This window comes from Suricata suricatta, chromosome 17 (genome assembly GCF_006229205.1).
Source record: "Suricata suricatta isolate VVHF042 chromosome 17, meerkat_22Aug2017_6uvM2_HiC, whole genome shotgun sequence".
In the NCBI taxonomy this organism is placed as follows: Eukaryota; Metazoa; Chordata; class Mammalia; order Carnivora; family Herpestidae; genus Suricata; species Suricata suricatta.
The window spans coordinates 55,804,177-55,814,805 of record NC_043716.1 but is presented as its reverse complement, the minus strand read 5'-3'; the positions used below and the strand labels follow the sequence as shown (position 1 = coordinate 55,814,805).

At 63.1% G+C, this 10,629-nt stretch overlaps 1 protein-coding gene and 1 long non-coding RNA gene across 5 annotated transcripts in view; one reads left to right on the top strand and one right to left on the bottom strand.

The window, feature by feature from the left end:
• The window catches only part of LOC115282104, a 7,527-nt gene extending 4,953 nt beyond the window's left edge, over positions 1 to 2,574 (bottom strand). Inside the window, exon 1 of the long non-coding RNA XR_003904513.1 lies at positions 2,517 to 2,574. This is a non-coding gene — a long non-coding RNA (uncharacterized LOC115282104). The remainder of the gene's footprint in view (positions 1 to 2,516) is intronic.
• A 7,520-nt stretch (positions 2,575 to 10,094) lies between these two features.
• Positions 10,095 to 10,629, top strand: part of SLC16A3 (solute carrier family 16 member 3) — a 10,712-nt gene continuing 10,177 nt past the window's right edge. The window contains exon 1 of one of the 4 annotated variants that reach the window (XM_029928821.1): positions 10,095 to 10,184. The gene's annotated coding sequence lies outside the window, so the exon portion shown is untranslated. Of the gene's footprint in view, positions 10,233 to 10,629 lie in introns of all 4 variants that reach the window. The other 3 variants (XM_029928824.1, XM_029928820.1, XM_029928823.1) reach the window with 3 other exon arrangements.

Sequence of the window (10,629 nt, the reverse complement as noted above, 5' to 3'; positions counted from 1 at the left end):
TTTTTTTTTTAACAAAATTATTTACGTTATTTGAAAAAGAAAGGGAGTGCACGCTAGCACGGGAAACGGGAAGGGGAGAGAGGGAGAGAGAATCCCAAGCAGGTTAGGCACTGGAGGAGCCCGGAGTGGGGCTCGAACTCCCTAACCGTGAAATCATGTCCTGAGCTGGGATCAAAAGTGGACGCCTAACTCCCTGAGCCACCCAGGCACCCACACACTATCTTGTTTGTGAGAATTCATCAGTTCCCGTGTGCTAACAACCTGTGCACTTCTGTTTTTGTGTTCAATTCTAAGTTAAAAAACAAAGCCCAGGGCGTTTGCGTGGCTCAGTGGTTAAGCATCCGGCTTAGGCTCAGGTCAAGATCTCAAGGTTCGTGAGTTCAAGCCCCGCAACGGGCTCTGTGCTGACCGCTAGCTCAGAGCCTGGTGCCTGCTTCAGATTCTGTCTCCCTCTCTCTCTCTGACGCTCCCCTGCTCACACTGTCTCTGTCTCTCAAAAATAATTTTTTTTAATGTTTATTTGTCTTTGAGAGAGAGAGACACACAGAGTATGAGCGGGGGAGGGTCAGAGAGAGAGGGAGACACAGAATCAGAAACAGGCTGCAGGCTCTGAGCTGTCAGCACAGAGCCTGATGCGGGGCTTGAACCCACGAACCATGAGATCATGACCTGAGCTGAAGTCGGCTGCTTAACCGACTGAGCCACCCAGGCGCCCCATCTCAAAACTAAATTTAAAAAAATTTTTTTAAATTAAAACAGGAAAACAAAAAAACAAAACCCAACCACAGCCCGCCTCACAGAGGCCTCAGCAAACCTTTCTGCCATGGCCCCTGCAGACTTGCCGGAGTCTGAGGGTCCACGGGGCCTGGAGACCCCACGGGTCCAGGGGACAGTCTCCGCCACCCTCGTGCCGCCCCTCCTGTCTGTTTTCTCCACCTGGATGGCTTGCTAGCTGCCCAGGGTCAGTCCCCAAGAGGGCCCTGCCAGTGCTGAACAAACGTCCCAAGCCAGTTAATGGTAAGAAGGGCTGTGCTTATTGAGGGAGGTCTCGAGGTTATTAAACATCAGAAGCAGATCAATAATTCAAGCCTCATGAAAAATAGAAGATGTGAACCTGTCATTGCACAGAAATCAAGTGAAAATAGCCACGCTCGCCTGGAGGAGCTGTGGGGGCCTCCAAAACCTTCGATCATCCCGCAGGCGCTGGGCACCCTCGCTGCCTCCGCACCAGGATCACCTGCTGTCACAGGACAGAGCCAGGGATCAAACCCGGGTCCACTCCTGTCTTACAGCTTTCCGTGACTCGCTTTGTTCTTCATAAAATGGGGAGAACTCCTCCCTTCCCTGTTGCTGAGAGGGTCAGAAACATCACTGAACCACTCAGGTCCCGGTTCAGCCCCAGGGAAGGGGCCCCAGGGGGTGTCTGGGTAAACAAAAGGGCCTTTGGGACCTGCCTGTTTGAGAACAAATCCTAACAATGTGAGCTCCCCGCCTCCTACCCTCATCCCCAACCCTGACTCTACATTCACGCCAACACTAACCCGAACCCCGACTCCATGCTGACTGAATCCCTGTAGGAACCCCGACCCCAACCCTGACCCTATGATAAGGCCAGTGCTGACCCCAAGCCTGACCCTGGTGTTAACCCCAAGGCACATCAGCCCTTGCTTCCCATGGGAAGGGGCAGTTCCTACTGTCCTTTTGTGGGACATGCACCTCCTGGCCCCTCCTCCAACGTTCCAATATCAGAACTTCTGATCCTCTCCCGGGAACCCCAGGGGAAGCCTTCTGGGGTCCCCAGCCCAGAGAGGTGCGGTACTCACCTCCCTCCTAAGTCACAGGGCCAACGAGATGGTGAAGGCTGGAGTGGGCCTCCTGAGGGCCCAGGCACCTCCCACCCTGCCAGGGGCCCCCTCACATGTGGTCAGCCCCCACCGCCCCTCTGAAGTCTGTGACCTTGTCTCCTGATCTGTGCCCCACGCCCAGGAGATGCCTGTGGGGAGACAAAGGGCATCCTGGCCACCAGTCAGGCCTGCAGAGCCCTCCCTCAGTCTTCGCCCCTGCCTGCCCGGTGCCCCTCTCGGCAGTGCCCACCTTCAGCTCAGGCCCCTCACCGTGTCATCCTCTTACCCATCTAATCAGCAGCTAGTGACCACCTGCCCAGAGCCTGCCGTCCCCCAGCCTCCCAGGCCCACCAAGACATCAACACACAGCACCCCAAGTAGCCTGACCCCCTGCAGCCTGATCTCTGGTCCCCGGCTGCTCCACACCTCGCTCCCCCAGGGCCCCCACCAGTCAGGCCAGACCTCACGTTCTCCCAGCGCCACTGCCGCCTCCTGGCTGACCGCGCATCAATGTCCAGGGGCTGCCCTAACAGATGGCCACAAATGGGGGGGCTTAGGACAATGGTTTTGGAGGCTACAGGTCCAAAATCAAGGTGGCCACAGGGCTTTGCTCCTCCTGAAGGTCCTAGATAGACTCCTTCCTCCCTCCTCCAGCTTCTAGTGTTTACTCACTAAGCTTGGTGTCCTCGGTTTGGGGCCACGTCACTCCCGTCTCTGCCCCGTCGGCACACGGCCCTCTCCCTGCGTCTCTGTCTTCCACGTGGTGTTCTTTTTATAAGGATGCGAGTCGTGTTGGATCAGGGCCCGCCCCGCTCCAGCGTGACCCCGTCTGCACTGGTTGCACCCACACAGACCCTGTTTCCTAGTAAGGATGCATCTCAAAGAGCTGGCGGCTAGGCCTGGAGCCTGTCCCTGTGGGGCCGCCACTGAACCCACTACAGCCTGTTCCCTGGGCTGCACCGGCTGACAGCCCTCAAGTGCCGGCTCCCCCACCGGATGTGTTTCTGCATCACAGAGGTGGAAACAGAGCAGAGGAGGTTGAGGGAACCTGGCTGGAACCTAGCAGAGCCAGGATTGGACTGTCCCGCACCCAGAGCACACGCTGGAGCTCAGGCATTGCTTGTGGGGTAAGAACGACATTGGACGGCCACTGAGGGGCCAGGAGAGGCTCTGAGGGGCCCTGCCTCCTGGTGCATGGAGCCCTCACAGCCACCATATTGGTGGTTCCAGGACTCTCCCCACTTTCCTGATGAGGAAACTGAGGCCAGAGAGGCTGTCCTGCTTCCAACGTGCTCCCAGCGCCTAAGCCCAGGGCGGATCTCAACACTGGGGGGCAGGCTGACTCCACTGCTGGGTGTCACAAGCCAGCAAGGACCAAGGCTCAAAGGGGCCGGGTTCGGGCTGCAGCTCCAGGATCCCGGAACACACCCAGAGCTGATGGTCCGAGTGCCCGCTGGGTGGGGATCCCGGCCTGGAAGCTATACTTCTTCCCAGGACAGTGGCCCACGGGGACGCAGAAGGACCAGGGGCTGCCCAAGGAGGGCCACGACTCCAGGTCCTTCCTCCGGTTTGGTCTGGAGCTCACCGTGCTCGGAGCTCACCGGGGAAGGGGGCCCTCGCAGGCCTCCCCTGGTGTCCCGAAAGCACAGGAATCAGGGGTGGGGTTGGTGCGGGCACCAACCTGCATGGTCTTGAGCAAGTCACTTCCTTCTAGGCTTGGGAAATATCCAAACTTCACCCCTGCCCCATGTTGGGCCTTCGGCAACTTCTCCATTTGCTCACGGGCCTGGGGGTGGGAAGGGCTAGGCCTCCACCTGCTGCCTGGGCCACTGCCTGGTGGGACCCTGTGGAAAAGGGGGCTGGGGGGGAGGGGTTTGGTCAGAGATGACCTTTAACCCCCAGCATGTGCCCTGGACAGCCAGCTACATGGTCCCTGCCCCCCAAGAACAAGGGGTGCCCTGTGAACCGGGCGGCCGGCAGGCTCACAGCCCCACGGCTAGGAAGGGACCCAGTGGAGTGCGCCTGGAGGGATGAAGGGACGGGGCGGGGGGGGGGGGGGGGGGGGGGGGGGTTCGATGCAGTTGTTTCCCAGAGGTCAAAGCCCAGAGGCAGTCACAGAGCGGTTGAAAGTTCCCCCTGAGGCTGGAGAGAAAGGGGCACAAAGAGGGCAGTGCCCACCAGGCCAGTGCCCAAGGCCTTCTGGACCCTGGGGTTGGTGTCCACCCTCCTTTGCTGTCCTGCCCACAACACAGACAGCAGCCTGTGAGGTGATTCCCCGGGGCTGGGGCCCCCGGGAACTGGCAGGATCACACTGCCAATCCTGGAGAGACCTGAGGCTCACCTCTCTGGGGCTGGATGTGAGAGAGGCCAGGGTCTTGTGTGCACGGCTGGGATAGGACCCGCACGCCCAGTGGGAACCCATCCGAGAGCTGGTGTCCCTGCGGCATGGGACTGGGCACCAGCTGTCGAGTCCCCAGACCGCATCCCACCCTCCCTCCAAGGCCGCCTGGTGGTTCCGCTGAGCTCTTGGTGCTGAGTCACCAGGGAGGGGGGACTGCGGTCAGAGCAGGAAGGTTGGGCAAGGCTTTGCCTTCCCCTTGGGCTAGAGGGACGCTCATGCTTGGCATCCAGCCCCGGCCCCTGGCCAAGGTCTGGCTGCCATCCTCCCGGCCTCCCCTCTGGCATGCAGAAAGCTGAGACGCCTTTTATGTCAGAAATTACTAGTACCTCCCTGTGCCTGGCAGGGCCTGGGGTCTCTGCCTCTGTCCCCTGGGCCCGGAAGGCTCCACATTGAGATTAGGGGGACTCCAGGGGGCTGTAACATCAGGTACCACCATAGAGGGTGAGGCCTGAGTCAGAGCTTGATCCCTGGAGAGCACAATCCAGGAACAAGGTGAGGGCCACACTTCAGCAGGGATGCAGAGCCCATGTGCAAGGCTGAGTGTAAAGTCAGGTGCAGAGTCTGTGGGCGGAGCTGTTAGCTGGGCCACCAGGCAGTCCACCTGAGCAGACGATGATGAATTGGTGGCCAAGAGAGAGGACCGAGGCCCAGCCAGGGCACCAGACCAGAGAGAGGTCTGGGAGGCCCCCTCTGGCCACTTCATGGGAAGAGAGGAGGCTGGACCAGGGCTGGGGCTGGGGGCTCCCCTGGCGTGTGGGGGTACCACCTCACAAGTGTCCCTTCCTCGCCTGCATTCAAGGAGCACCTGCTCTGTTCCAGGCACCCATCCAGGCAAGAGGCCCTCCCACTTTTAGGAGGCCATGGCCCAGGGCAACAGGAGCCCAGGATTTGCCTGGGCTCAGACGTGGGAGCCAAGGGAAGAGAGCAGCCCTGAGGGAAGCCTGATGTGCGGAGGGCTGCGGAGGGCTGCGGAGGGGTCGTGGGGATGGATCGCAGAGGGAGTTCTGGGGCCGAGAGGTGTGGGGTCCTGGGGAGCGTGAGCCACAGGGTATCTCAGGGTCGCCAGCACAAGGGTGACCTTGAGGGCCCCGAGAGTGAACAAGGCCACACCCCAGGCGGCCTGGACAGAGGAGAGGGGCTGGGGCAGAGCCGGGCAGAGAGCCCTCCAGGTTGGGGCCTGAGAAGTGCCACTGCATTTGGGGTTGGGGCTGGGGACTGACAGAGAGCAGAGGGCAGGTGCCCCCTGGGCCGCGTACCCTACCGAAATGAGGGTGTGTGCAGCGTTGGGCTCAGCCAACTTCCTGAGCTGTCTCCGACCAGGGCTGGGCGCCACGCCTCACCTGAAGAGCAGGTGCAGTAACATGGCTGGCGTGGCCACCCTCCGGCTACACGCAGGCACCCCTCAGCCAAAGCCCTGCAGCCACTGGTTCTGTTGAGACCCCTTGGCTCTCAGGCGGTGGAGGATGTGCAGGGCCAGCCAGGTCTGGCCAGTGGAGGGCCCCCATCCCCAGCCCCAGTGGTGCCTCTAGCCACCAGCCCCTTCACAGGTGGCATCGGGCATCCCTGCCTGGATGACCCGCTGCCCCTCAGCAGCATGCCACTCCAGCCAGGGCTGGGGGTAAACACTGGCACGTGCAGGGAGGTGACGTTCCACAGCCATTGTCCCTGAGTCTGGGGGACACGGCGGAAGGACAGGACCTCAGGTGGCAGAGGGGCTGTCCATCGGTGCCTGGGCTGGGGGCCTCCGGGAGCAGGGAGAGGAGGACTGGGCTGGAGGGACCACAGGGACCAAGGCAGGCGGGACCCTGCAGGGAGAAGGGAGCAGACGCAAAGGAGGCAAGAGGCTTGCACGAGGGGGAAGCAGGTGAGAGTTCCAATCCTGATTTGATTCATGTCCCCCTCAACCCCTGCCCTAGCCCCTACCCCAGGGCTTCACAAAGCCAGAGCCCCCCTGGCCGTCCACGGGGAGGAAGGCAGGTGCAGTGGAGCAAGGGGGCTGGACAAGGGCCTGAGGGCAGCAGGTGGGGGCTGGGGGAGCCCAAAGGCTCCCTGTCCAGCCTCTAGGCCAGACCGCTGGGGGGCGGGGTGCAGGAGAGGGGGGATGGGACTTTCAAGGGCCTCCAAGAGCAGTCAGGTGGGCTTCCCTGCACCCTCGTCCCAGGCAGGAGACAGGTGTGCAGAGATCCCGTGGTTGAATCCGGCCAGGCTCCACCTGGCTTTGCTCTCTGCCCTTTACTTTCCCAACTGGACCAGATTATCAGGCACATCTGCCCAGCTACCCCACTGACCTTGGCTTGTGGAATGTTCTGGCAGCAGTGCCAACCCCCAGCCACCCCCTCCCTCAGACATCCCCACCCCTAGCCACCCCCAGCCCCACCCCCCTACCCCCCAGACACCTACCTATAGACATCCCCACCCCCCAGACATCTCCATCTGCAGAGACTCCTGGCCCAGATACCCCCACCCCCAGACACCCCCACCCCCCAACCCCCGGACACCTACCTGTAGACATCCCCACCCCCAGACACTCCCATCTGCAGAGACTCCTGGCCCAGATACCCCCACCCCCAGACACCCCCATCCACAGACACCCCTGGCCCAGATATCCCAAACCACAGACACCCCCAACCTTCCCCAGACACTCCCAACCCTTGCATATCCCCAAGCTCCCCCGATGCCCCAACTTCACCCCCCAGGTCCCCTACCTCCCCTCACATGCCCTCAACCTCCTAGACACCCTTAAGTTCCCTCCATACACTCCCACGCCCTGAGAACCCCCCACCCCCCACCCTCCATCCCTCACACTCACCCTTAGGCCCGCCAGGCAGGGACTGCGGGGGGGGGGGGGAGGAGGAGGCGGGGTCCTGCCAGGCTGGGCTGGGGTCTGGGCCTGCAGCCTGTTTCCACCTGTTCACGGCCCCGCTGGCCAAGCGGCTAATCTGTTTACTTTTCCAGGAGCCTGAACAGACCCAGGTAAAGGCCCTGGGGAGCCAGAGCGGGTGGGAGGGAAGTGGCCGGAAAGCCCTGGCCTCGGGCTGGCTGGGCGCCAGCCCTCTGCCCCGAGGGTCTCGTCCACCCTGGAACAGGGCCGGGCGTGGCTGCAGGTGTAGAGTGGGGGTGAGCGTGCGCTGTGACAGCTGTGCCACCGTGTCCCTGTGGAGGGCAGTAGGCCGTGGTTCTGCCTGGATGTCTGTCACGTGGCTTGGCTTTCTTCTGCTGACCTGGCCTGACCTGGCCCTGATCCCGTCCACAGGGCGGGTGGCCCGGACTCCAGTGGTCGGTTCCGAGGGCTCCACCCTAGGTCGAGGGATCTGCGTGGCTCCACTCACACTGTGGCACCCTAGATCTGGCCCCAGGCAGGGCAGGAGGGCTGCTGTCCGCTCCCGTGTGGCTGCTGCCCCAGACCGTCCTGGGCCTCCAGCGTCATGTTTGAAGAGGGTCGCCAAGCCGGCCTCCCACCCTCGATCTGGACACACAGGGAACACGGGGAAGGGACGTGCGGCACATGGCTGAGCAGACACCCACCTTCCGCGTCCATCTCCTGACAGAGCAGCTCTCGTCCCCAAGAGCCGCAGAGGGCTGGGCGGGGTGGCAGAGACAGCCCTAGAGGCCCCTTGGAGCCCGAGGCCGTGATTCGAAACAACTCGAAGAATCGGGAGTCCAGGAGACAGAGGACGGGCATGTGGGGGAACCTGGCAGAGCCTGGTGGACCACGGGGCGGGGCAGGAACGGATGAGGTCACCAGGGAACATCCCTCCCCCAGCACGAGGCAGTCCTATGAATCCCCCTCACTGAGGAGTCCTCCACTCCCTTCCTTTCAGAAAAGGGCAGCCTGAGTCATAGGGCTGGCCCAGGGCCGCTCCAGGAGAACAGTCAGGGAGCCAGGTCTGGGGTGAGTGCCCTTGGCCCTCTCTGCCCATCCCCTACACCTCGGAAGTTCGGCCACTCCTTCCCTGCCGTGCACAGGGCACCATTCAAGTGAAATGAAGCATCTGGGGGAAAGTCAGGGTAGGGGGGCTCAGAACCCAAGCCTGAAGGTGCCCCGAGGGGCTGTGTACAGAATGGAGCCTGGCCACTCGAGTCCTCCCAGGGCTGGGCACCGCAATGCTAAGTGTTTGTGAGTAGGGAGGCTCCCTGTTAGGAGAACATCAGAGTCCTCAGAGGTGGGGCCAGGGTTCTGGAAAGCTCCTGACCCTTCCCAGAAGCAGCCCTGGGGAGACACTTCTTTCCCCTTCCTCTGACTGTCAGCCACTCGGACCCTCGGCAAGAACCACCCGCCCCACTGCCCCACCGCCCCTCCGTCCGCCCCTCCGCCCCACCAGCGGTCTTCACTCTGCCCGTCTTCCTTCACTCACCCACCTACTCCCAGCCCTGGAATGCTCTGCAGAAGGGCGGGGGAGCAGGGCTGGAAACCTGGTGCCCGAGTAGCTGGCCCTCTGTGCCCACCTCAGCTCTGGGTGGGCAGCCAAGCTGGCCCCAGGTCACACACCCACAGAAGACCAGGCCTGAGGGGCTCTGAGTCTGAGGAACTGTCCTCTCTTGAAGGCTCCTGTGGGACCATGGCATCCCTGGCTGACGGCCCGCAGCTCTCCTACCTAACCAGAACCTAGCTGGACCTCACTGGACCTTCGAGGCCCCTTCAGTCGAAGGGGGTGGGGGGTGGGGGGAAAGGGCCCATCCCAGTCACTCCCTCTGATCACTGGGGGAGGTGTGGGGTCCTCCCAGGTCTTGGATCCCAGAGAAAATCCAGCTCTGGACTTAGGGAGTCTGGGAGACGGCAGAGAGACCCTGGCCACTCGGTGCTCTTCAGTCTTGGGGTTGGGGGGTCAGGGGTTGAGGGCTGCACAGTTCCCACCCAGGAGAAATCTTCAGTCCCTGGGGTGGGGGGATGCCAGTCCCCAAGTCCCGTGAAGACGGGGAGACATCTGGGTGGCGGTAAGAAGGACCCTGAGCTGGGCAGCGTGAGTGTCTAAATAACCTGAGGCCGGGAAGACAGTGCCCCACTGCCCGGAGCCGGAAGTCCCAGCCCAGGTGAGGGGGCTCCTTTCTGCACCTCCCCCTCCAGCTGTGGGCTGAGCAGGTGCAGGTGAATGGAGGTGCGGCCTGAGGCTGGGCTGGATTGCGTGATGGGGCTCACCTTCCCCCCACAAGTGCCCCCACGGACCCCCAGGATCCAGGCTTCATCTAGGAGGCCGAGGGCCCTGTGCCGGTCCTGGGAGCTTGGGCTCTGCTCACCTTTTTCTTACACGTGCATGCTTACATGGAAATGTCTTTAGCATCTTAGGGAGAGGGTGGCGGGGTCCTAAGCAAGGGTTAGGAGCCAGCCCCAGCCCAGCCTCTTTGAGTGCCAGGGATCTTTCCACAGAGGGCAGGGGGTGTGGTTTCACAGCATCCAGAAGAGAAAGCAGGAGTCCTTGGTGGCCTTGGCATCTCAGAAGGGGCGGTCGCATGGAGGACACAGCCATCAGCCCATTGCCTCTACCATAGCAAGGGGGTGTGGGTAAGCCTCCACTCCACCCTCCTTCCTCTTGGAGCCGAGTGCCAGTGCCTCAGCTCCCCCTGGTCCCAAGAGACCTGGAGTGTCATTTCAAAGTCAGCTGAGTGGTTAAGTATTCCTGTGGTCCCCGCTGCGGGGCCGCCATCAACGGCCACACTCCTTGAGCCCTCCTCAAACCTCGGCTCTCTCCAAATGACAGCTAAGAAAACTCGGGCCTCGAAGCACCTTCCTTGGGACCAGCTGGGACCCGCCCCTCCAGCTCGGGGCAGCGCCTGCGGGGCGTGGGGATGGGGAGCGCGGGGCCCCGCGTCCCACGCCACTGGGTCGCGGTTCTGGGCGTCCGAGGGGGAGGCGCGCGGCTTTATCCGGCTTCGCAGGGCACGGAGCCACCCGGGGAAGCGGAAGTTCAGGGAGGTCGAGCGCCCGGTCGGCGGTGACCCAGGTACCCCGGGAGGGCGCGGCCCGCTCCCTCGCCCGGGAAGAAGCGGAGGTTTGGATGGGGCGGAGATTCCAGGGGGGCCTGGGGAGGGAGGGCTGCGCGCCCCGGGGCTGAGCGAGGAGGGGGGAAGCGCACGGGTCAGGGGTGCTGCCCCGGGGTGGGGGGCGAGAACTGGGGGCCGGCCCGCGGGCTCGGAGGGAGCGGTACCGGCTGGGTGACAAGGCGCATCTCCCTCCCGGCCGGGGTCCGCCTGGCGCGGGGGCAGTCGGGAGGGGGGGCTCCTTCCGCCCGGCGACAGCTCGGGCGCCGTCGGGAGCTGGGGACGCCCCTCCCGCGCGAAGCGGGGTCCGGGCGGGGCGGGCAGGGGCGGCGCCTGGCGGCGGTGACGCGCGGGGGACGTGCGGCGCGAGCGGCCAGAGCTCCGGGTCCCCCCCGGCCAGGCGGCCAG